This window comes from Amia ocellicauda, chromosome 2 (assembly GCF_036373705.1).
Source record: "Amia ocellicauda isolate fAmiCal2 chromosome 2, fAmiCal2.hap1, whole genome shotgun sequence".
Taxonomy (NCBI): domain Eukaryota; kingdom Metazoa; phylum Chordata; class Actinopteri; order Amiiformes; family Amiidae; genus Amia; species Amia ocellicauda.
This window is the reverse complement of record NC_089851.1, coordinates 53,755,384-53,782,978: the sequence shown is the minus strand read 5'-3', so window position 1 is coordinate 53,782,978 and position 27,595 is coordinate 53,755,384. Positions and strand designations below refer to the sequence as shown.

Sequence of the window (27,595 nt, the reverse complement as noted above, 5' to 3'; positions counted from 1 at the left end):
CTGCGACAAAACTGCGTTTCGCATCACTGTCAATGGGTCTACCCTTCTTCTCACGTTTCCGTTTAGGAAGTTTAAACTCCCCTTTCTCAGCCGTCACCTCCCCCTCCATTGCCACCTCTGCTGGCCGAATCTCAAGCGCCGGATCTGCCATAGACCCCTCACGAGCAGCGTCGTGGGAAAAACCTGCCTCCTGCAGAGCAATCTCACTCTCAGGCATCACAGTAGCAACCACAGCCAGAGCCACAGTCTCCCCACTCTCATGTCCCACACACCCCAGTACAGCATGTACTACCTGTACCGGCACCCCGTTCCCACAAAGCACCCCAACACCACAAATCCCAACCTTCGCACCGACACCCGACGGTCCAGCCCGCTCCCCGTCCTGCACACCCGCCGGTCCGGCCCGCTGCCCGTCCTGCACACCCGCCGGTCCGGCCCGCTGCCCGTCCCCGGTCCCTGACCCAGACTCTACGTGCCCTCCTCCACCGCAGCACTGCCACCCCCTTCTTCCCACGATCTCCTGCAGTTCTTCGCAATATGACCTTCACGGCCGCAGACAAAACACTTCATGAGATCAGACGTAGCGAACACAACATGGTCACAGACATCCAATCGAAAACGAAAGGCAACATTCAACTCCCCGTAGGTATCAGGAAACAACATATACAGCGGCCTACGAAAAGATACACCATGTTTCAGCTCGGGACTTTTACACCCAGCGGTATCATAGTGATATCCGACATAATCTGCCCGTGTCGGCTCAGCTCCGTGATCAAAACGACATTGGAAATATATGGCGGCACATTGGAAATAGTAACTTTCCGAGCTGGGACTGCAAGCGGCAAGACAGACACCAGGACTGCATCGACAACTAAACCCTCCAGAACCACTCTCCGCACTAACGCTTCATTAGCAAGAAAAACAACAGATTTATTCATCCGAGATGCGGATTTAATATTCCCACACCCCACCACTTTCCCCAATTCAATGACGCATCTTTCTACTGGGACGATCGCATCCACAATAAGTTTAATGCCGTGACGGCGAGTCAGGTTACTAAACCCCAGTCTCCCCAACTCGGGTGTAGCCATGGCGATCGCTGACAAAAGTCTGCTTCCCTGCACAAACCCAAACAGTAATACACTTTTGTACCACCCAAACCAACACAAAGAAAGAAAAGGCAAGAAGGAGAGAAGAAAAAACGGGGAAAAACCCCACTCACTCACTCACTCACTCAAGCTCTGCGCACTCCTCCACACTCCCGCCACACATGCACACTCCCGACAGACACCACGGTAGACAGACAGCAACAGACGATAGTCGATAGATAGATAGATTAATAGCATATTAAATAGCCTAATATTGTGTGACCTATAAGACATGGCGCCAAGACAACAGCAAGCCTACGCTCGCTGTCACAGTAAGACATCACTAAAGGTTTGGTCATGTGACTGAGCGAGATGCAGTGCCGATGAGGACAGCACTGCGTGGGTACAGCAGGTTGAAATACCACACGGCCTGTGAAACGGTCATCGGGGAATTCGGGGAAATGTATCCTGTCCTGGCAATGCTGGGAAAGATTGCCTGCACAATTCCTGCGTCCAGTGTGCCTGCAGAGCGTGACAAGGTGACAAGGTTGATGAGAATTGCAAGTTGTGACAAGGGGTTGCATGGCTTCAACTTTGCACAAGCAGCGGAGCACTTCTATTCAATGAAGTCGCGCCGCAAATAAACGGGAATTTGACAAACGCAGAATTCGGACCGACCAGCCTATTATTTTTTAGACCTAATTTTGTCTTCATTTAGCTTATTTTCAAGTTATTTAATTTGACGGGCTTGGAATGCAAAGAGACGTACATTTAATGTAGGCTAATGTCTTTATTTTATTAACAATAGCAAGGCTATTGGTTTTATTTTATTGTTGTAGCCTATATGCTTGTGAAGAGTTCATTCTGCTGACTAAATAAAATACATTTGTTGGATCATAGTGTTTGTGTTTTATTGCTGTTTAAATGTAAGCTATTATATGGCTATTTAAAACATATGTCCGATAATTGTTCTATATGACCGGAATTCAGGAATGTTATTGGCCATGTTGCCCATAAAAAAAAAAAAGGCTAGCACAAACTCTGCTTAGATCACGGTATTCAGATATGAATTCTGTGAGGGAAATTGCAAGAAAACTAATAGTTTTACCTAATGGAATACAATCCTCAATTAATAGATGCAGAGAAAGTGTCAGCTGTGTAAACATGCGGCAGAGGCAGAAAAAGGAACATGCATTACAACACCTTGAAGATCAAAGTACATTTATAAAGATACATGAAATGCATTCCATTTTCAGCTCTTTCGAATAAACAGTATTTGAGATGAAAATCAAATCAGAATTTTACAGTGCCATTAGTAAACGCCAGCAGAACAGCTATTCATCGGGTAAATGAGATCAGCAATGCTGGACTTCAAGATTGTAATGTGTTCTTGACACAAAATACCTTTTACTGGAATCCCATCCCTTTCCAGGGATTGGTAGTGGACAGCTCACAGTGGAATGTGTGTCCAGTGATGAGACAGGACAGACTTGTGCTACCCAGACAATTGGGCTGTGATTTGATCCAGCTTCTGAAGTATTATCTATACTGCCTGTAGTGCTCAATAATTACTATACTACTACTACTACTACTACTACTACTACAACAATTTTACCCAGCATGTGTGCATTTACCTTTTACCCTCAGCCTGCTCCCGCTCCATTTCCAGGTGGGCCAGCAAGGACCTTGCCTTTTTCTGTCTCCTTAAGATTTCAGACCTATCCCCGTTGATCTCATTTAAAGAAGAAGAATTCTGGCATCTTGTAAGATGTTCCCTCATTCATGGATATATTCTGATGGCTCTTCTCAGTCTAGTGCCGAGAGAGAAAAAGATAAATTGAGCAAGAGATGCTGACAATTCAAGTCAAGCAGAAGGTAAAAGACAACACTTTAGGTAGTGGAACAGTGCTCATTATGTAGGCTACAGAAACCTGTTACTGAGCTTGTATTACCTTAGACTTGAAAGAGCAGTCAACCTCGAACCAGGAGCCTGGCCTTTTGGATAATTCTTTTGGATTCTTAACTTACTGACTGTGGCCCATTCATCTTTGGGATTCCCTTCATTGTCGTACACAGACCCTGTGCTAGTCTTTACTCTGACAGGATGAGCACCACATGCCTGCTTTAAGCTGCAAATAGCATTTCAAGCAGTTTTAACACCCCATTATGAGGCCTCATGTTAACAGTTCCTGAGAGGGGACAGCCTTGCAAACTGAAGTGTGTCTTAAGCACATGGACTTGTCGGGCTCAACAGTGTGGCAGGGTTTAATTGATTGTGCATGACAGTGATTAATGCATTAAATGGGCCAAACAATCTTGCAATAATAATTTTGCTCTTGGGACTTCTTTGCATTTTTGGTTTGGAACAACGCAAGACCGAGTTCTCGAATTGCATAATCTCTTAGTAGCTCATTCTTATGTGAGGTGGGATTGCATTGCACAATAATAATATCCCCTCTCAAACTCATTAGATAAGTATTTTCTGATTTACCATGCACAACGGAAGCTTCCCTGGAGACTCATTAGCCTGTCTCATTTATTTATTTATTTTCTACATTTTATTCCCCCCAGTTTCTTAACTATGGAGCAAAAATGACATTTTACAGCCACAAGGGGATCTTTGCTGTTTTTCTAAGATGTCCCATGAGATCTGGAAGGCTCAACTGGCTGATTGGTGCAGTTGTCAATTATTTTCTTTGGAATTAATGCATCAGGTTTTCACATTTGGAAACTTGACTTGCAACCTTTGTATTCTTTATTTAACAATTTATTGCGAAAGCATTGTAAAGTTTTAGCAGTCATTATTATTTAGTTACTTTATCTTCATATGTCTTTTCAATGGTATTTTATTTTAAATCGGAATGCGAATATGATTAGTTTTGGTTTCTCTTGTTTGTAGAACTTAACTGTTACGGTCAGATGGAAAATGCAATTAAAATCCTAAAAAACAGCTTTGGTAAGCTTTGGTCCTGTCTTTTAGGTTAGCTTGTATGTACTGCTTAATAAATATTATAACAAACACAAAGTAAAAACTGCTTTACTGGTCAGACATGTTCCTTTTAGTTATTTATTGATTCCTACCAGTGAAGATTAAAGGACTATTGTACTTGAACCATAACAATGCCATTTCCTGTACTGTTTCTTCAAGGGCAGGGAAGTTAAGATGGGCAGAATGTCAGCTAGATTAAAATGCTCCTTCTTTCAGAGGAGGGCAAGGACACTAAGAAGAGGGTGCATAATTGCAGTGCGACTACTAGTTCCTTATCATCTTCCTGTGTATTTGACATCTAATAGCTATCCTCGTCTCCCCTCTACAGTTCAGATTCTTTAAAGTGTGGCAGGGACTAGATTAATGGATGACTGATTACTGCAGAAGGATAACATTGCTGCAAAGGTAACTAGAAATATGAATAAATAAACTATATCCACGCATGCTCATTTCCCACTCCCTTCCCAGTAGGTATTCTTACACAAATGTCTATATAAATAGTTTAAGTTAATCCTGGACTTCAATGATTCTCCATTTAAAACTGCTATAATCAAACAGGGCAGACTGTAACATTATTGTGGCTGTGAGGCTGAAACCATTTTATTAGAATTGCTTTGTGCAGCTGCTTACCTTGTTGACTGACCATTCACAATTTATAACACTTCACATATGAGGTCCTCCAAAAACATACCTCAATAACTATAATATAATCCTGATTCAAAAATTCAGGAGATTCAGGTGAAGTCTGAATTTCTAAAAAACAATGTTTTATATAGAGAGGACAAAAGAAAAGGTAAGTATTGCATGTAGCACAAAAGTTATTTTAAATATTTAAATAGAAGGTCAGTCTTTCAAACAGCAAACACAACATTGTTCTTTCTAGCAGATACAGATACAATCTGCTCAACATAGCCAACAAAATCATTTCAGATTCTCAGACACAGAAAAATGTACATAAAAGCAACCCAAAAAATAAGCTTCTGCAGCTACTTCTATTCATTAGAAAGAAATGCCCAGAATCTAAAAAAGGATGTACACTTTGTCTGATCAGTGACAGGAATCATGAGTACCGGTTTGTACGTTTGTTTCTGGTTAAGGGGAACTTTGCAATCCTGTCCGGTCTCAAAGTTGCCTGGTGACTATTATTGTTATTATTTATTAGTTGACACCATTTCCCAAGGTGAATTACAGTCACCAAATATACAGCTTTAAAAATAGAGCAAGAGCTATTAAATTACAATGTATTTCTTAGGCAGGGCAATTTAAAAAATGTGACAATATATCACATTATGTTTTACATACAATTTCCCATTTAAACATGTTCTTTTTTTACTGGAACAATCTAGGTGAGGTACCTTGCTGAAGGGAACAATGGCAGTGTCCCGAACCTAGGAATGATCCCACAACTTTCCACCCAGGAGGGAGCCCTGACCACTACTCCACTAGTAATATATTACTTCACTCCCAATAAGAGTAAAATGAACTTGGGGCAGGTTAGCGGTAGTTTATCATGCCATATTATCATGCCATCTTTAAAGGCACACCGACCAATTGTTAAAACCCACTGGGAGCATTGAATTGGTCTCAGACCTCAGGACTACATGTTACAGGCTATATGATTCACCCTGCTTTCCTTGTGTGGATTTTAGCCGCATAAGCCAGGGTGCTGGATCCTGGTCCTCTAGGGCTGTATTGGCTTAAGGTATTCATTGTACGTCAACTCCTAACTGCCTAGTTCAACTGATTATTGGCTTAATTGGACAAATTTGACCACTTTCCTTATTATTAAATTATGGGTGATTGAAGGAAACCTATAAAACCTGCTGGACTGCAGCCTTCCAGGACCAGACATCAGCCAATTAGGAGTCGGTTCTTTGATATTTTGTTAATGTATATTATATTTTCATCTAAGGTGCTGGTAGCAGGTTTTATATTAGAATGGTAGAAAAGTAAGTATTCAGATTCACAATTATCCCAAGTCTGCCATAGTTAGAAAAGGATCTGCACATTCCTGTCAAGCTGAATGTTAACAGGAGATGCCTATACTTCAGTAGGGCTGCGTTTTTCATGAGAGCATGGATTCCATTTAAAGTCTTTCTCATGCAAACATTTATTTCAGTCGAGAACTTTAGGGCTTTAATAGCCTTCTTCATCTTCAACGACACCACAGCCAGCTAGAAGTGAACTGGGAATTTCATGAAAAAGGACAATTATAGTACCCAAAGAAGTGCTTCCTTGCTGTGCTACTCTGCAGAAGAAAGTAGCAGTCCCTCTATCTGAAGAACTGCTAATGAAATGGCCCAAGAAGAGAAAACATCAAGCTTTATGTAAGGTACTCCTCCAGACTGCTGGAGTGTGTCTGAAGAAAGCTGGAGAACTGCCACAATAGCCACTCCTAGAGCTGTTGAACCTCTGATAGAAGAAGCAACAGTAATTAACACTTCTCCATAGGAAATCTCTCAACGTAGGGAATTAATCTATGTCTCACTCCAAGTAAATTAGGATTCTTGTCAAGTCTTGTTTGGCAGCCCTAATTTATTCTCCTTTAGTTGTCTGTGATAACGGGCAAAATCTAAGCCTGTTCTCCTCATTCAAGAACTGCAAATACGCACAATCAGTGTTTAGCATCTAGAGTCCATTTCACACTAGCATCCTCAACCCGTGTCAACCTGGTCACATGACATTACTGCGAAACAAAGACCACACCGACATCACTGTGAATCCTATTACAGTGATGACAATAAAAGTGCATGCCAACAGTAACAGCACCAGTCCTACAAAGAGCATCCCTGTCACAACGTATTATAGACCCAGCTACTTTATTTAAGCCTACTCTTTATTATTGGATAATATTGATAATAATACATTCTTGTTGAATTTGTGTCATGTTAGATGCTGTTTGTTTTGTTTTACAGAAGATGCTTTTAACCTGCATGTTGTGTTGCATAGCAAAGTGATATCTGGAGTAAGTACAATAAAAACATTACTGTTAAAAGAGTAGAATGTGAGTGTTTGAATACATTAAATAACCCTCAGGCTAGATTTTATCTATAACTTATCATGTTCTCTATGAAGGCATCTTTTCTGCACACTTTTTCAATAAAGGCCTCCACATGCGCAATTGTTGTTCATTGCCATTTTCATTTCTAGTTACCGGATCCTCAGATTAGTTAAACCAATAACTGCTCAGGTGAATCAAACCTTTTTAAAAAGTAAAGAAAAAGAGTGCAATCAATATAACTCGCTTACACGTTCTGTGCATTCCTATATACATTTATATCGAGATTTTATACTGCCCCTCAAATAAATAAATAGATACAAACAGCCAGACACTAATCACCACTACATTGATCCAAAGTGTATGATACTGAAGTAAATAGAAAAAATCCACATCTTGTTCATTAAACAATCCTTATACATTTCTTTAATTTACTTGTATTCTTCCCGAAATAGAAAAAAAAAAACACATTACTTCTGGGGCAAAGACAAGAGAGAATTATAAGAAGTTTGTTTGGTGAATAATTATCCAGCTGCTACAACCACTTGTGTTTCGATATGACAGTAAAAAGAAGCTGCATTGAAATTAATTGAGCGATTTTTTAAATGTCATTTTTCAAGCATTATAATACTTTTTAATTTTAAAGTGAGCACTGAGGTTTATATATATATTTATATACATGCCCTGCATATATATTTATATTTAAAAACTGTGATTTCTGCTAACAAGTGTATATGAATATAAAAGGTTTGTTTCAACCAAGCTGTAATTAGTTTAACTGTTCTGAGGATCAACTGAGATTTGCATTTCACTCGGCAAAGAGTTTGAAAAAGCAATTTAAAGACTAACAATCCAAAGTATAACATGGCTGAATAGGAATGTATTATTATTATTCAATAAAAATGAAAATATCGAGTTCTTGGGTCTTAAAGGGGTTAATGCAGTGTAATGGTTGGCGCAGGGATGGAGCTCTTACTTGGATAGGTGCTATGTGTTGCTAATTTACCCAGCTGGACTTTAAGCTTGCTTTGAGATACAGAAAAAGCCAGACTTCTGTCAAGTCATCCTGAAAGGTATCTGGTTAACTGGCAGATCAGAAGACTAAGGGCCGAATTAAAATCAAAACTCTGACCCACCCGCTAATAACAAACTACAAACCTGTACATCATAGTGGTTACATTTGTGATTAGAAGAAAGTGGCATCTAATTGAAAATGAAGCCACAACTGAGTACAGCAGTAGTTTTCTATTAGCGGATGGGTCAAAGTTAATAATGTACATTGTATAAAAATGTACCAGATTAATTAATCAGTCTTATTAAACAGTAAGAGAAATCTAGTTTTAGTTAGCTAAGGTTAGCAAACTTAGATATCAGTACTGTTATATTAACTATAGCTTCTTACTAAATAATGTTACTCTTCTGCCTTGAGTGATTCAGCATGTTATTCGTATGATGTATAAGTTATTTAAATGTAGCCTAAGTTATTTAAAGGTTGGTGTACTGGTGCCTCCATGCAATTTTAAGTTATTCAAATCTAAATTAATTTTAAATTGTCAATGGCTTGGTGTTGCCACAATATACATCTATACGTTTTTAGTACATTTTCTTGTTATTTTCATTATTACTGTATCATAATCTTATTTTTTATTGGATGGGTTTGCGACACACACACAAATATGGAAATGAATCTTTCTCCACTTGGTTTTCACTTAAACTGAATTAAGGATGTCTGCAAAGAAATAAATAATAATAGCAATGATAATACTGTATGAGAGTCTCTGGTTTGCTCAGTCCTGGAATTGTTTACCTCAGTGAGTGAGTGACATCTACATTCGCCATCAATAAGAGCACAGTCCCATCAAGCTCCAGGCCTGGACATAGCAGTTCTAACCACTGGTACAGCTGTGACTGTGATGATGTTTCATATGGATTGAGTAACAGGAGGGGTTGGTTGACTCATATGAAAAAATAAAAGGGGAGAAAATATTCCCATCTTTTTTCAAAATACAGGAGACTAGTAATCCAAGGAAGAATTATACCATTATCTACAATTCTACAGACAATGTTGGAAATGGGTTGCAAATCCAAGGGTAATTTGTGTGAAATTCTGCTACCTGATGTTTTACAGCCAATTGGTCTCATGTTAGATGGTATGTTTGCAAATCAGGCAAAGCTTTATTGTAAACATGTTTTGTTCAAGAATTAATCCAATACACAATGAAGTCATATATGAAAGGAAAAAAACACTTATCATTGATTTGATCATGGCAGTGGTGGGTAACCTAAATTAAGCAATGGGCCGCAAGTCCAGGTGTCAAATAACTGCCTGTGCAACAAGACCCCTTTACCACAATTACAAGCCACAAATGCTACATTTAAAAAATAAAATAGCAATATCATGCAATAAATTCATATCAACAATCTATTAAAGAAGTAACACTGATACAAAATAAACAGTTGTCATACATATACTACTTTATTCTTAATTTATTTTTTGGGGGGTGGAAGTGGATGTACTTTGGGCTACATTAGGCCTGCAAACCACAGAGGGACATGGGGGGTTCAAAGTGGGGGGAGGTTAGCAGTGCATGCAGGTGGCAGGAGGGTGGATGCAGGGGTTCCATCTGTCCATAGTGTTTTGGATTATTCTGTATTGTAGATTGTGATTTGTTTTGTTGGCATGTTTGCTTAATTACCACAAAAAATAAATATAAATATTGTTTAAAGAAATTGCTGTTTAATCCTGAATTAATCATTGGCACCCTTGGCACTTAGTGAATTGAACAAACCAGACTATGGGCACTCCAGCCTAACAAAGGTTCGCCATCCCTGCTCTAGAACTGAGCTTCTGGACACGTGATTCAATTATGACCATCTAAGGCCTGATGCCCTGCCTTTTCCTTCAATTATGACATTAGCAGCAGCTTTAATCAGTGGATGATTAACAGCTTGAGTGCTGCCTCCGGTCCCAGTTATGACATCATAAGCGACAGACGCGTCACATCCCCACATGCTACAGGGTCAGGACACACTTGCAAGTGCAACAGCGCCAGTGGATACACCGAGCTCAGGATTTGCATCATCCTTCCAGTTGTTTTCATTTGTATCACCCATCTCAGCGTGTAGAGGAGCGAATGGAGTAGCTAGCAGTCAGTGAAGAGTAGTCAGTGACATTTTCATTCAGTATGATGGTGAACTGTGGCAAATGGGTGAAACGGTTGTGCCAGCCGGCAAGGAAAGTGACCTTAGTGATGCTGGGTCTGGACAAAGCTGGGAAAACAGTGACTCTGAAAGGAATTTTGGGAGAAAATCCAGAAGACGTGGCCCCCACCGTGGGCTTCTCCAAAATCGACCTGAAGCAGGGGGACTCCGAGGTGACCATTTTTGACTTGGGTGGGGGCAAGTCGATCCGGGGCATCTGTCAAAATTACTACACCGAGTCGCACGGCGTGGTGTTCCTGGTGGACTCCAGCGATGTGGAACGCATGAGTGAGAGCAGGGACACCCTGGCCGAGGTCCTGAGACACCCGCGCATCGCCGGGAAGCCCGTGCTTGTCCTGGGCAACAAGCAGGACCGCGACGGGGCCTTGAAATCGTCCAGTTTCTCTCCCTGGAGAAGCTAGTGGACAAGTGTCACTGTACAATCGAGACGTGCTGCGCTGTGATGGACAACAGCATGAATCGGGAGCACCCCGTCAAGAGGGGGCTGGGCTGGCTGCTCCGCATCATCCACTGCGAATACGCGGCCATGAACGGAAGGACACGGCCGAGCAGAGGGCCCTGGAGGAGCAGGACAAGCGCGACAGAGCGGAGCGAGTGCGCCGGGTCCGAGAGGAGCGGGAGCGGAGAGAGAGGGAGGAGGCCGAGCGAGAGGGGAGGGCCGCGCCGGAGGAGCAGGCGGAGGATGAGGACGGCATCATGTCCAATCCTTTCCAGCCCATCGCTGATGTCATCACTGGCAACGAGGCCAAGCAGAGGACGGAGGCCAAGGAGAGGAAACGGTGCAGGCGACGGCAGTTCACCTGGCTCCCGGGCCGGCAGACGACGGGGGCAGAGGAGGGGAGCCGTGAGAAGGAGGACAAGCGGAGGAGAGAGGAGGAGAGGGAGAGGAAGCCGAGGCGGTTCCCCTGGCGCTGGGGCTGGCGCAGGACATGCCCAATGATGACGGGCGAGGCGGAGGAGAGCAGCCCCCGGGAGGCCGACAGCGCTGTGTACAGTAACTTCACAGCGACTGAGAGTAGACTACAGCAACACGCACCTAAACCAGACCCTGTGGCTGTACATTCAGGAACGTCATAGCATGCAATTATTACACATCAACATAAAGAAAGTCTGGAGCTCCGGTTCTGCACAAACTTGAGAAACAAACCCGGTTTTCACACAGCCGGCGTCTTACTCACGCAGGCGATGTCTATTTGGGTGCTTTATCGCCGGGAACAAAAACGCTCCTGCTGTTGTTTTGGGAGCCACACGGATCCTGTTCACAGCGCTTCTGAATCCGTGTGTAAAGTATAGCGCCAGTTCATGCGCGTTTCCCCACGACGTTTCCGTTTCGCTCTCCATCTTCCCCCTCACTTCCTGCTCTCGCTGCCACTTCCCGCCAACAAAACCTTGCATGTCTCTCTAGCTCCGCCGCCCGCCCTTTCACCCGCCAGGCGCTCCGATATATATATCAGCATCAATTAAATAACACTTCCCACAGTGCTTCATTTAGTTATCCATCAGGAGCCCATCTGAACACTAGTCCAATTATGATTGCCAGGCTGCCCTACATGACCCCCTGGAAAATAAAACTGCAATCAAGTCCTGAAAAAACATCATTAAACATAGTTTTAAGTGTAATATGGATTTAGTGTTATTGGATTTAATAATATTCAGATTTACAAAGAGTATAACCAAAGTGCACATCCATCGCTTCCCTTTTGTATGCCAATATACATATATTATGCAACAAATCGTGCATATGTGTATGTGTATCATATATGCAAGTTAATGTGTGTGTGTATAATATATATATATATATATATTACACAGTGTAAATAAGCATAGTGTGTTGTCAGTACTGAAGTGTTTTAGGCTTGGAACAATCCCTTCAAGTGTTGTCAGATCCAGATTTAAACACAGAATGCATTGTATCGATTTCACAATTTTTATATCACTGTTAAAAGATACCTACGTTACTATGTCCAAACAGAGGGGAATGTAGAGCAGAGTAGATTTTATTTAGATTGTTTTTGACATGCCCGGGTTAATTGCTGCATACAGTCTAGTCTTTCTACCACCGACCAATACATCTAACTTCTGTACATTGTGTGTTTTGTTTTTGTTCTGTGAAAAGTAGGTAGCCAATCTGGACATACAATCCCCGGATAGAGCACCATTATATCAGTGGCCCCAGGCAGCCCCTCCTCCGCCTCCCCATCAGCAGATTGCCGAATCTCTGCTCAAGCATCTCGGGCTCAGTCTACTGCACAATCTCGTGGCAGTGGAACGACAGCGACCTCCGGCACAGAGGTTACAGCTGAGTCCTGGGAGCTTGCAGATGTGGTCGTGCTGCTCCAGCTGTATAGTGAAGAGAGCAGACAGAGGGAAGAGGAAAGGCAAAGGAAGGAGGATGAGAAATTTGAATGGCTGCTGGCAGTGTTGCAAAGGCAGCATGACGAGAAGATGGAGTTAATGAAAGCATGTCTTAGACATTTTAAATAATAATAAGTAGTACACATTTATCCATTTGGTCATATATATTGCAGGTAACCAAGCGTACAATTTTATTGGGGAGCTGCACCACTTTCTTTTTTTAATCTTAATTCTGTTAGCTGTATATATTGTTTTAAATTGAAAACCTTTCCACCCTGTTTCTGATGAAGAGATTAAGGTTTTCATGGCCATTCAAATTCTCATGGGCATTAAACAAATCCCCATCATATCACGATCACTGGTCTTCCCATGAAGAGTGGAGAGAAAAATAGCGCAGGCTGCTCTGGCACTGATGCTGATGTCCCCATTGTCAATGCAAAATCCTGTTCAACCAGCAATTTCCACATGATAATTTCCTTTTTCTTAGGATGCGCATTATATCTATTTATTTATTCAATGGTAATTTAACACACACAGCCACTTATTATAAAGTCCTACCTTCTTGTCTGTCACTTATATTATTAAGTAATCTTATTCTGAAACAAAGCCATAACACGTTTGGAGCTGAAAATGTGTTAAAGGCCTTATTTATCTCCTACTGTTTTCAATGTAATACTTTTATTTCATCATTGTAATGTGTGTTGGGGCAGATATTGCTCAGGCCTAGTATTATTATTTATTTTGTCTTATTTATTTCTTGGCCGATGCCCTTATCCAGTATTGTGTAAAGACCAAAAGCCAGCTGTTTCCTACAAAAACCTAGTTGGAGAGTATCAGAATGCCTCATTATAACGGACAGGAAACAGTATTGTTACTACCCAATAGGATCTGGCATGGCTGAGGCTACTACCAGCATGGCCAATCTTTGCCATCCTACTCCAAATTGTGTTTGATTAATAATTGTTGTGTATCTGTTTGTTCACATTTCTGGAAAAGTAATGCTTTGAAGTTAAGTTCCCATATTGATGCTGACAGGACAAGTCCTCTCCCACATAAATACCCAATATGTTTTTCATTCAGGGCAATTAAAAACACCTATATGGTAGGCAAGTTGTAGTGAGGTAATCACACAGGGTGAACCCAGGACAATAGTATGAAAGAGCCCTGTGTTATCCCAGGCTTCTCTGGATGTGCAATAGGAAGCTGGGTCTCAGTCGTTCTCCTCCTTCCAGCTGGTCAGTCGGGACACCATGTGGCCTCCAGAGCGCCACTGCTCATTGAACCGGCTGCCCGGGTGGCCGAGTGTCAGCCTGAATTCCCCCAAACCCATCAGAAAAGACCAACCGGTGTTTCTAAATATAAATGCAGCTAGAACACTGCCTAAGACAAACAAATAAATGATACACAATAACAAATACCGAGATACAGACAGAACAAGAACTAAAAAAGAACTGTTCTGAACATTTACAACGTGTTTGTTTCCTTTCAGTCTTTCCCCTCAGTTGGACAGATTCCTTTCTAAGACCTACAGTCATGTGTGGCTCTACACACAGAAGTTCATGTACATACAAATTACTTGGCTCTCAGTACAAGACTTGAAGATATCAATCTGGCCCCTCAGTCAAAACTGATATGTAGATAATTATGAATTAGACCCTAATAAAACACATAAGTGATGTGTCTAATGTAAAATGCAAATATGCTCAACAGACCCTGAAAGGGACTCATGGATCTGATGAGGCTGTATCATTGAAATGAATAAAAAATTCTGTAGTTATTGAATTTTACTTTAAAGCTTTTACAGCTCTGATGTCAGGTATGGTTGATCCCAAAATTATGACATTGCTAATACCTTTTGTTTTAATATTAATATGAATTAATATTCCACTTAGGCAATTAGTTAGGCAATGTACCCTGATTATATTAAAAAACAATATTTAATTTTTTACTGGCTGTTAGATATCACCTGTTGCAGGGCAGCACCACTCATCCCATTGGGATGGCTAATGGGAAAGAATGAGTTACAGTGGCAGTTTTAGGGTTAAATGTTAAATTATGGGATAATATCGAAATGCCCTTATAGCATATACCTGCATTTAAAATAACAAAACTGTTTTTATGTTCTGGTATGATTTGTATTTTGTATTACAGCTATTTAGAAATAAACAAATACATTTTGTCTCCAGGGGTGGGGACCTGGGTGGTCCACAGAAATGTTTGTACTGTATTTGGAAAACACTTAGTAGAATGGAATTGGCAGGAAATAGGTCACAAACGCTGTCATGTTCCTTAAATAACTGTAACAATACATATTATTGAATGTTATAGTATCCTGTATTAAAGTTTGTGTTGGAATTCTGGTATATTCTATGTGAATTTGAGGGAAAACATACAGTAAATTATATCAGTTGATCCTTCAGGGTGGAAGAAAATCAGGACAATAATTTCTTCTTGTGTACAAGACACTCAATTTGTAAGTTGAGTATTACATGTACACTTTCATGAATACTCACACATATAGGCCAGTGTGTTCCTAATCCATTTTCCATGTTGATCATATTTGATGGGCATGAATCACGCAGAATGGTTTTATTAAATTACCCATAAGTCTCCCTTATTATACCTCATTTTGCCCTTGCACAAAGGTGTGTTTTGTGTTGCAATGTTCAGGAATACGTACAAGAATCTGTCTAGAGAACAACAGTCAAGCATTGTAGTAAGTTTGAATTAATAATGACTTGTAAAATGCCTAGTGTCACTTCTGCTGTGTCCTTGGTGGTCATGTAAGAGGGACAATTGTGCATTTCAGAAGGAACCCTTCTTTCAGGATAGTTGGTGTTGGTAGTTGTGTGTCGTTTGTGCTTTCCCTGCCCCTGTGTTCTCTGATTAGGGAGGGATGTGTTTTAGCACACTGCCAACACTGAGATCAGCTGCAGCTAGCCAGCCCACATCAGCATTTCCAGTTGCAATATTTAGGTCTGTTTCAAGGCCCTCCAAGCAATGCAGTGGGAACAAACATGCAGAAGTGACTCCTTTACCAGAGACATTTCCTCTTGAATAAGTCACGGAAATCTGAAAAACCCTGTTGTGTAATACCAAGGCATAGAGCTGTGAATTTCAGCAGCCCTGCACCCCCCTTCCACAGGCTTTCCCTTTGGTGGTAACAGTAAATAATGGACCATGAAAAACAAAACAAAAAAATCCCCCATTACATTTTTCAGGAGAAAACATATGTTGCATTGTGTGTATTTCGTTGTTCTCCATGTGAACCTCTCTGGTAGTTTATTTTAAGGCTATTTTAAGTGACATTTCTCCCAAGTCAAACGTGCCCCTGAAAAGTATCTCGCAAAACCTTAATGATAAGAAAGAGAGTAATGTAGTGCATACTAATGGGCGTCGTGACACTGGACTGTAATAACTTGCTTCCAATGCCATTAGTAACCAAGTTAAAAATAACAAGAGATACATATTGATCAGGGACACAAACAGCAGAGATTGAACAGGCTACAGTGGGGGAAAAAAGTATTTGATCCCCTGCTGATTTTGTACGTTTGCCCACTGACAAAGAAATGATCAGTCTATAATTTTAATGGTAGGTGTATTTTAACAGTGAGAGACAGAATAACAACAAAAAAATCCAGAAAAACGCATTTCAAATAAGTTATAAAATGATTTGCATATTAATGAGGGAAATAAGTATTTGACCCCTTCGACTTGTACTTGTACTTGGTGGCAAAACCCTTGTTGGCAATCACAGAGGTCAAATGTTTCTTGTAGTTGGCCACCAGATTTGCACACATCTCAGGAGGGATTTTGTCCCACTCCTCTTTGCAGATCCTCTCCAAGTCATTAAGGTTTCGAGGCTGACGTTTGGCAACTCGAACCTTCAGCTCCCTCCACAGATTTTCTATGGGATTAAGGTCTGGAGACTGGCTAGGCCACTCCAGGACCTTAATGTGCTTCTTCTTGAGCCACTCCTTTGTTGCCTTGGCTGTGTGTTTTGGGTTATTGTCATGCTGGAATACCCATCCACGACCCATTTTCAATGCCCTGGCTGAGGGAAGAAGGTTCTCACCCAAGATTTGACGGTACATGGCCCCGTCCATCGTCCCTTTGATGCGGTGCAGTTGTCCTGTCCCCTTAGCAGAAAAACACCCCCAAAGCATAATGTTTCCACCTCCATGTTTGACGGTGGGGATGGTGTTCTTGGGGTCATTCCTCCTCCTCCAAACACGGCGAGTTGAGTTGATGCCAAAGAGCTCGATTTTGGTCTCATCTGACCACAACATTCAGATGTTCATTGGCAAACTTCAGACAGGCCTGTACATGTGCTTTCTTGAGCAGGGGGACCTTGCGAGCACTGCAGGATTTCAGTCCTTCACGGCGTAGTGTGTTACCAATTGTTTTCTTGGGGACTATGGTCCCAGCTGCCTTGAGATCATTAACAAGATCCTCCCGTGTACTTCTGGGCTGATTCCTCACCGTTCTCATGATCATTGAAACTCCACAAGGTGAGATCTTGCATGGAGCCCCAGACCGAGGGAGACTGACAGTTATTTTGTGTTTCTTCCATTTGCGAATAATCGCACCAACTGTTGTCACCTTCTCACCAAGCTGCTTGGCGACGGTCTTGTAGCCCATTCCAGCCTTGTGTAGGTCTACAATCTTGTCCCTGACATCCTTGGACAGCTCTTTGGTCTTGGCCATGGTGGAGAGTTTGGAATTTGATTGATTGATTGCTTCTGTGGACAGGTGTCTTTTATACAGGTAACGAGCTGAGATTAGGAGCACTCCCTTTAAGAGTGTGCTCCTAATCTCAGCTCGTTACCTGTATAAAAGACACCTGGGAGCCAGAATTCTTGCTGATTGATAGGGGATCAAATACTTATTTCCCTCATTAACATGCAAATCAATTTATAACTTATTTGAAATGCGTTTTTCTGGATTTTTTTTGTTGTTATTCTGTCTCTCACTGTTAAAATACACCTACCATTAAAATTATAGACTGATCATTTCTTTGTCAGTGGGCAAACGTACAAAATCAGCAGGGGATCAAATACTTTTTTCCCTCACTGTATGTAATGGAAATAAATGCAGTATAAAAACCCAAGGAAAACGGAGATGAGATGAATCACACATTAAACTTCAATCTGCAAATAACTGAGACCCAGCGAAGGGCAGTGGTCATGGATGATCAACACTCTTGAGCAAACACAAAGCAAAAAGATCAATATGACTTCTTCTCTGTGCATCTCTAGGTAGGATTAGACTTGTATTTTATAAAGGCAAATGCTGATGTTGTTGTTGGAGTATAAATACATAATTGTATGCTCTGGGTCAACATTGACAGCTCTAGGATATGTTATATGTAAGACCCATGCATTTCACTGCTCGTTTGAACTGTAGTTCAATTCATAAACTTTCAATCCAGTTAAATCAATTTTATTATTAATTCAGCAAAGCATTACATTCTGTGATATTAGAAAATACCTCTCAATTATTAGAAAACAGTTTTTATGCTGTTATTATCCAGATCAGTTACATCCCTGTATTACTATACTATAATGTGACAGCTCCAAACAATGCAACAATTACTTTAATTACTGTAATAAAAAATAATAATCCTCTCAAATGAAAACTTTCTCAGCAATAAAAATTGCTCATGAAACAAACAGAAAATTCGAAGAATGCAAGATAAATACAATAAACAAAACACATGTAAATGGCCAAGCTGACAAAAGTCCAACAGTCAACTGTACACAGATATAAAGTAGTAAAGGTAAGCTCCACTTCTTAGGTTAAAAAAACTAAATACAGCTTACACAGAAGGTAGTACAAACACATTCCACCTCCAAAGCGTCTTAGTAACAGCAACTTTTCATATCCTCGAACTAGGGTCTACTAAGGAAGACCAAGAGCAAAGAGAGGAGAGGTGGGTACACACTTAACACTATGAAACTGAAACCTTTTTTGTGTTTTATAATTCAGTATGTTATGTATATACACAATTGTATACTTCCTATGATAACATCTCAATCAACATACAAAGATTTATGATAAACACATTCAAGTTACACCTAGATATAAGCTAGAATGTGACCCAATGCATCGGCTACAGAATGTCATTACAGCCCCCCCCACATAATTTGCAACTATTTGTCATATATTTTGCACACATGCAGTACTGTGCAAAAGTTTTAGGCAGCTCTGAAAAAATGCTGTAAAGTAAGAATGCTTTCAAAAAAAGACATGTTAATACAGACGTGCTCAAATTTGTTGGTACCCTTACAGCTCATTGAAATAATGCTAATAATTCCTCCTGAAAAGTGATGAAATTAAAAGCTATTGCATTATGTATGCTTGCATGTCTTTGGTATGTCATAGAATAAAGCAAAGAAGCTGTGAAAAGAGATAAATTATTGCTCATTCTACAAAGATATTCTAAAATGGCCTGGACACATTTGTTGGTACCCCTTAGAAAAGATCATAAATAATTGGATTATAGTGATATTCCAAACTAATTCATTTTTTTAATTAGTATCACACATGTCTCCAATCTTGTAATCAGTCATTCAGTCTAGTTAAATGGAGGAAAGTAGTCACTGTGCCGTTTGGTATCATTGTGTGCACCACACTGAATATGGACTAGAGAAAGCAAAGGAGAGAGTTGTCTGAGGAGATCAGAAAGAAAATAACAGACAAGCATGGTAAAGGTACAGGCTACAAGACCATCTCCAAGCAGCTTCATATTCCTGTGACAACAGTTGCAAATATTATTCAGAAGTTCAAGGTCCATGGAACTGAGCCAACCTCCCAGGGCACGGCCGCAAGAGGAACATCGACCCCAGATTGAACAGAAGGATAGTGCAAATGGCACCCATCAAACCTGAGAGCTGGAGCAGTTTGCTCAGGAAGATTGGGCCAAACTACCTGTTAAGAGGTGCAGAAGTCTCATTGAGAGCTACAGAAAATGTTTGATTGCAGTGATTTGCCTCTAAAGGTTGTGCAACAAAATATTAAGTTGAGGGTCCCATCATTTTTGTCCATGCCATTTTCATTTGTTTTATTTACAATATTATGTTGAAAAACTAAATCAAAAGCAGTCTGATTTCTATTAAATATGGAATAAACACTGGTGGATGCCAATTACTTTTGTCAGTTTCAAGTTATTTCAGAGGAAATTGTGCATTCTTTGTTTGTTTGTGGAGGGGTGAAGAACCCACTCTTGATGTACAGAGGATAAAGTATTTATTTAACATGCCTGGCCTGAAAGGCCCTGACATGGAAGCTCTCCACATGAGCGGAGTCTCTCTTGGATATACTGGGAGAGGTCCGGTCCTGTGGTCATCATAGCAACTGGCTCTGTTGATATATTGGTTTTTCAAACATTAATATAAAACATTAATACTGGCTCAAGGGGTACCAACAAATTTGAGCATGTCTGTAGATTATTTTTATCAATTAACTAAATGCGAAGTGAGTGAACAGGAGAAAAATCTAAATCAAATCCATACTTGGTGTGACTACACTTTGCCTTCAAAACAACATAAATTCTTTTAAATACACTTTCACAAAAGTCAGGGATTTTGTAGGTATATAGTCAGGTGTATGATTAAACAATTATACCAAACAGGTGTTAATGATGGGCAGCATGGTGGCGTGGTGGTTAGCGCTGCTCCCTCACAGCTCTAGGGGTCCTGGGTTTGAGTCTTGGCTCAGGGTGCCTGTCTGTGTGGAGTTTGCATGTTCTCCCTGTGTCTGTGTGGGTTTCCTCCCACTGTCCAAAGATATGCAGGTTAGGTTAATTGGCCACTCTAAATTCCCCAGTAGGTATGTGTGTTGCCCAGCGATGGCCTGGTATCCCATCCTGGGTGTATTCCGGCCTTGTGCCCTATGCCTGCCGGGATTGGCTCTGGTGTCCCTGTGACCCTTACCAGGATAAGCGGTTTTGAAAATGGATGGAGGTGCTAATGATCATCAATTCAATATGTAGGTTGAAACACAATCATTAACTGAAACAGTAACAGCTGTGTAGGAGGAATAAAACTGGGTGAGGAACAGCCAAACTCAGCTAACAAGGTGAGGTTGCTGAAGATAAGTCATACACCATGGCAAGGCTGAGCACAGCAGCAAGACACAAGGTAGTTATACTGCATCTGCAAGGTCTCTCCCCGGCAGAAACTTCAAGGCAGATGGGGGTTTTCAGATGAAGAAGCAAAAAGAATTGGGCAACGTTGAGGACTGTAGATGCAGTAGTCAGCCAAGAAAACTTACTGCAGTAGATGAAAGACACATCATGCATCATTTGCATATTAATAAATATAAATAATATGACTCTATCTGGGCTTAGTTAAAACTTCAACTCTTTGCCTTAAGGGAGCCAGTTAAAACAAATGTGATGTGATGAATGCTGACACAAGCAGTGCATGTAATATTCAAAATGTAAAAAATGAGCAAAGGAAGAATAAAAACATACATCTGTGTGGTTCCCAGAAAATGGATTACCCAATGATTATTATCCATGGGATAGATTCATAAAGTAGAAGTACATACATACAGAACAAAATGTGAAAACTGTATTAGCTTTTTACATTTTTTGTATATATTTTTTGCAGGGAAAGCTTTAATGGTAGTTTCATTATTGTGGCAAGGAGTAGAACCATACACTTCTACTTCTAGGTCTACTCTACAATCAATCAATCAATCAATCAATCAATTTCAGTGTATTGTAGTGCCCCATATACGTCTCAGGGTGCTGCACAATTTAAAAACAGCACCACATAAAAAGTGAGTAACATATTAAGTATACAAAAAATGTACTCCTTATTAAGAGATATACAATGATCAGTCTCTTAAATTGGTCTTGAATTAAGTTGCAGTGGTTTTTTTTGAGTCCGTGTGTCAGCACTTTTACAAAAGGCTTCCCATTTGAAACAAGACTCCACCCTGTGCACAGCAGCAGAGGGACACAGTTGTTTTAGTAGGAGGGGTGTCAGTTTGACTCCAGTGTGTATATTGTGCAGTGCTATTTAGATTTCAATTTTCAGGAATTTCAGGAGTGGCAGGTAACCAGAAAGAGGTGGGCTTGAAATAGGATGATGTTCTTTCTTTCAGAAAAATCACTTAAATATGCTGAAGGGGGAATTCATTATTATTATTATGATTTATTTGTTTTTGAATTGGCAGTTTCTAGAATCTTTTTGAATTTTGAAATTATGACAGAAATGTAATTTAAGTTGAATTAAGTTAAGATACTCTTCTATCGTTTACACACCAGCAAGATAATAGTTACAATCAATGCCAATGTGTTCTGTGTGGACATTTGCGGTTTATTTTACCCTTCCAACTTCCAACTTCCAGCTATAAAGAAGTCCTGACGAAGGTGTGAGCAGCAGCGAAACATAGATTTTTTTCTATTCAGATGACTTTCTAAACAAAGCAACTGGCTTAATTATTTTTTGATGAACTGGTATAATAATAAATATAGACAGTTGGTCCTCCATGCACGTTGTTCCAATTGACGTCTTTTCGAAAGAACATCACTGTTGGATTACGGCACAGTTGAAAGGGAGAAATCGACTCCCTCAACAGATAGTCAAGGAACACTCAGGGCCCAATTTAATTAGAAAAATAATAAAGCTTATAGTTTATTCAACTATAATAAATTGCTCCAGAGATGGCCAGTCAGGAAACCTCGTCTAAAGTTTTTCTAATTAATATAATATAGAAGATTACTCATTTGGTTGCTAAGCAACTATATTGATGTCAGTTAGAACATAAGAAAGTTAACAAACGAGAGGAGGCCATTCGACCCATCGTGCTGGTTTAGTGTCCATTAATACCTGAGTGATCCAAGGAAACTATCCAGTCTATTTTTAAATGTTCCCAAATTTTCAGCTTCTACCACATCGCTGGGGAGTTTGTTCCAGATTGTGACAACTCTCTGTGTGAAGAAGTGACTCCTGTTTTCCATCTTTAATGCCTTGAAGCCCAATTTCCATTTGTGTCCCCGGGTCCGTGTGTCCCTGCTAATCTGGAAAAGCTCCTCTGGTTTGATGTGGTCGATGCCTTTCATGATTTTGAAGACTTGAATCAAGTCCCCATGTAGTCTCATCTGTTCCAGGGTGAAAAGGTTCAGTTCCTCAGTCTCTCAGTAGGACATTCCCTTCAGACCTGGAATAAGTCTGGTTGCTCTCCTCTGAACTGCCTCTAGAGCAGCGATATCTTTCTTGAAGTGTGGACCCCAGAACTGTCCACAGTATCCAGATGAGCTCTAACTAGTGCATTGTACAGTCTGAACATTACTGCCCTTGTTCTCTATTCTACACTTTTGACAATATACCCTAACACTCTGTTTGCCTTTTTTATTGCTTCCCCACATTGTTTGGATGGAGAAAGTGAGGAGTCCACATAGACTCCTAGGTCTTTCTCATGCGATACTTCATCTAGTTCTATTCCTCCCATAGTGTATTTGTCCACATTGAATTTCATCTGCCAGGTGTCAGCCCACAACTGAATATTATCTAAATCCCTTTGAATAGCCTGTGCTGCCGAGATTATATCTGCTGAGCCACCTATTTTAGCATCATCTGCAAATTTGACAAGTTTGCTAACTATCCCAGAGTCCAGATCATTAATATAGATTAAAAAAGCAAAGGCCCTAGTACTGATCCCTGTGGAACTCCACTAACAACCTCACTCCAGTTAGAAGCAACTCCTCTAATCGACACCCTCTGTTTCCTATACATCAACCAGTTCATAATCCATCTACTTACATTACCCTGAATGCCTACAGCTTCCAATTTGAGGATCAGTCTTTGGTGTGGAACCTTATTAAAGCTTCCTGAAAATCTAAGTATATCATATCATATGCTTTCACATGATCTACAGCTGCAGTTGCATGTTCAAATAATTCTAATAAATTAGTAAGACATGATCTGCCTCGTCTAAACCCATGTTGACTATCTCCAATAATATGGTTTTCATCAAGATGCTCCTCTTTTTTCTGTCTAATATTTTTTTCCAACATTTTACAGGTGATGCAGGTGAGACTGATTGGTCTGTAATTTCTTGGCTCAGTTTTGTCCCCTTTCTTGTGGATTGGTATGAGATTTGCTGTCTTCCAGTCAGTTGGCACATCCCCTGTTCTAAGTGTCATTTGGAATATTTGAGTTAGCGGCCTATAAATTATTTCCCTAATTTCTTTAAGTACCATTGGAAATATCCCATCTGGCCCAGGTGATTTGTTTGTTTTTAATTCTGCTAGTCCCTTTAGTACCTCCTCCTCATTTATCCAGGTTTCACTGGACTGATTGTTAACCTGTGGCATGTTATCAATTTTTTCTTTTGTGAAAACCTCTGTGAAATACTCATTTAGAACTTTTGACACATCTTGTTCGTTTTCCATGATACTTCCATTTGTGCCCTTTATCTGTTTCACTTCCTCCTTTATTGTCCTCTTGCTGTTGTAATATTGAAAAAAGCTCTTTGCATTAGTTTTAGCTCCTAAAAGAGCTATGTTTCTTTCTATTTCCCTCTTTGCTTTCCTGATCTCTTTCTTAAGGTCTCTTTGCAGCTCAACATATTCTATGTATTTTGTTTTGTCTCCATCCCTTTTGTATGCGCTATACAACATTTTCATTCTCTTGATATTTTTTGCATTCTTCTATTAAACCATTTTGGGCAATGTTTGTTGGTCCTCAATTTGCTATGTTTTGGTACAAATTTCTCCTGAGCCTCAAGTAGTATAATCTTAAAATATACCCATCAATTTTCAACTGAATCTGTATCCAGTGTGCTCCAGTCTAACTGTTCTAAGTGCTGCCTCATGCCTTCAAGATTTGCTTTTCTAAAATTGTAGACCATTGTTTTAGACTTGGTCCTTGATTTTTGAAAGAATGCCTCAAAGCTAACCATATTGTGATCACAGTTTGCCATTGGTTCTCTAACTAGTGTCCCTCTGACTCTATCTTGGTCATTTGAAAAGATCAAGTCAATGCATGCACTCTTCCTGATTGGTTCCCTGACAAAGTCCCGAGAAACTGCTGATTTCCAATGAACATGATGTCATTCCAGATGTTCTGCGTGTGCGTCACTGCCAACGCCCCTTTAGCTATTTCCATAACCGGTGGAGTTCTAGAATCGGGGGAAAGGAATAGCCAGTTTATATGTGATGGCAAACTAATTAGAAGTGCTTACAGTGGAGTCGACAGTCAACATGTGGGCAAACAATCTCGCCCGCCCCCGATTTTCTCTAATATTTATTAATGTATCAGCAGACGCCATCATCCAGAGTGACCTACAGTTTACACAAACATTTCACAAAGTACAAAGTGCAGTAATAAGAACCAGTACGACATACAATAAGCAACCCCCAGCAGACTGAGGATCATTGGGTGTCCAACGACACAAGGTTACAAATGTTTTGCAATTGAATGTAACTTTCACTTTTTCAAAAGTAACTCTATCCCTTTATGTGAATAAAATTACAAATTAAACAGTACTGTAACATTAAACCTTTGTAATTGTTAGGCCTACAGCTTAAATGTGAGTGTCATGTGCCCAGAAACCATGTGACAACCAATGTTAGAAGCTGCCTATTGAAGTTGCACTTTGCTTAAAATACATGATTTCCAGTAAATAGTTTTCATTACAGTCTTGTAACAAGGGAATTGCTTCATTCCCATACAAACAGTCAGACAAAGATAACCACCCACAACTGATTTCCAAGATGTTTGCATCCAAAGGAACAATAGGAGGAAATGGTCATGAGAATTGTTCCTTGCTAAGACTACTTCCGTTAATTATTGGAGGAGAAGTTCCAGAAGTTGATAAATCTTGGGAAATTCTAATGGATCTAAAAGAGATAGTTGAACTTGCATCATCGCCTAGGTTCACGGATGAAACTATCCAGTACTTGGAATGCAAAATCTCTGATCACAAACAACTGCTGAAATAAGTCTTTCCTGACTTTAGATTACGTCCAAAGCACCACTATATTGAACACTACCCTCACTACTACTAGGACAATGCGCTTTGAAGGAAAACATACATTTTTCAAAAAAGTTGTTCTTGAAATTCTCAAAATGTTAAGAACATATTAAAGACCCTAACAACGAGACACCAGAAAATGATTGCATTCCACCTCAGCTCACCATCTTTCTTCAGACCAGCAGTGCAAGCTTCTAACATCACTGCAGTATACACCAATCAGCCATAACACTACGACCACTGACAGGTGAATTAATAAAACTGATAATCTTGTTATCATGGCACCTGTCAGTGGGTGGGATATATTACGCAGCAAGTGAACATTTTGTCCTCAAAGTTGATGTGTTAGAAGTAGGAAAAATGGGCAAGTGTAATGATCTGAGCGACTTTGACAAGGGCCAAATTGTGATGGCTAGACAACTGGGTCAGAGCATCTCCAAAAATGCAGCCCTTGTGGGGTGATCCCAGTCTGCAATGGTCAGTACCTAACAAAAGTGGTCCAAGGAAGGAAAAACGGTGAACCGGCGACAGGGTCATGGGCGGCCATGGCTCATTGATGCACATGGGGAGTGAAGGCTGGCTCGTGTGGTCCAATCCAAGAGACGAGCTACTGTAGCTCAAACATAGCCACATAGCCGCAGACCAGTCAGGGTGCCCATGCTGACCCCTGTTCACTGCCAAAAAGCACCTACAATGGGCACGTGAGCATCAGAACTGGACCACGGAGCAATGGAAGAAGGTGGCCTAGTCTGATGAATCACGTTTTTTTTTTACATCATGTGGATGGCCAGGTGCGTGTGCGTCGCTTACCTGGAGAACACATGGCACCAGGATGCACTATGGGAAGAAGCCAAGCCGGCTTAAGCAGAAACACATTAAAACACAGAAATACATAATAAAACTGTGACAGTGCTAATAATCATGCAACATATCACGGAGAGAAAAATATAAAGGAATAAAATCTATCAAGCAATAAGAAACTTATAATTATAATGAGAATTATCCAGTGTAAGGAGAATTATTCAGCATACCACACTCTCCCCCTCAAAATAAGATGTCGTCCCAACATCAAATTGCTTAGTCAGTAACAGTAATACTCACTTTACAGTATTTCAAGTCTTTGAACTTTACCCAGCAGTTGTTGTCTACAACATCTGATATTACAGCACTGTCATCAACATTTTCCTTGTACAACTTTAGATGCAAAGTGTGGGTAGTGGTTATCACCCACCATCTGCACATTGTACCATGATGGGGTCCCAAGATTGTCATATGTAAACTTATTTGGTGGCCGTCGCTTCCTCCTGATGAACTGGTACCCGTTTTCCTCCTCTGAGGTCCTGTTCCTGGACCCAAGCGCTTCAGTTGTTTCATTAACAGGCAAGTATCGTTCCATTGGGTCAGTAGTTGGTTCATTTTCATGAAGTTCTTGTCTTATGGCCGTTGTATGGGCAGGTTCTAGAAGATCCATCTCTGACTCGGCTGAAGGTGACTGTGGCCTTGGTTCCGACACTGTCGAGCTAGATCGAGGCCCACAAGGTACTAACTGTGGTGGTAACATATCCCTTTTTCCTAGGAGATCACTGCTTTCTAGTGATCTTCTCTGATAAGGCTCCACTTGAAAGTAGTGCTCATCCTCTTCGCTTGCACTATCACACTCTGGCTCACATTCTCTCCCCCTGTTGGGCCGAGTTCTGCTGTTTCTTGGTTGATGTCCTTGCTTTGGTTTGGTACTTTGAGTTGATGTGGTGTTAAGAGGTAAATGGTCACATGGATGGAGAAGATTGCGATGTAAAACTCTTTACTCTGCTCAGGTTTTACTTCGTAGATTGGTCCATCATCTGCCACCTGGCGTGTGACAACGTGAACTTCATCCTCCCAGTAATTCTGCAGTTTCCCGGGCCCACCTCTTGGAGTCAGATTTTTCACGAGGACCCTGCTTCCCAGGAATAG

At 40.6% G+C, this 27,595-nt stretch overlaps 1 pseudogene; it reads left to right on the top strand.

The window, feature by feature from the left end:
• The first annotated feature begins 283 nt into the window (after nucleotides 1–283).
• Nucleotides 284–27,595, top strand: LOC136713205 (ADP-ribosylation factor-like protein 13B pseudogene; annotated as a pseudogene).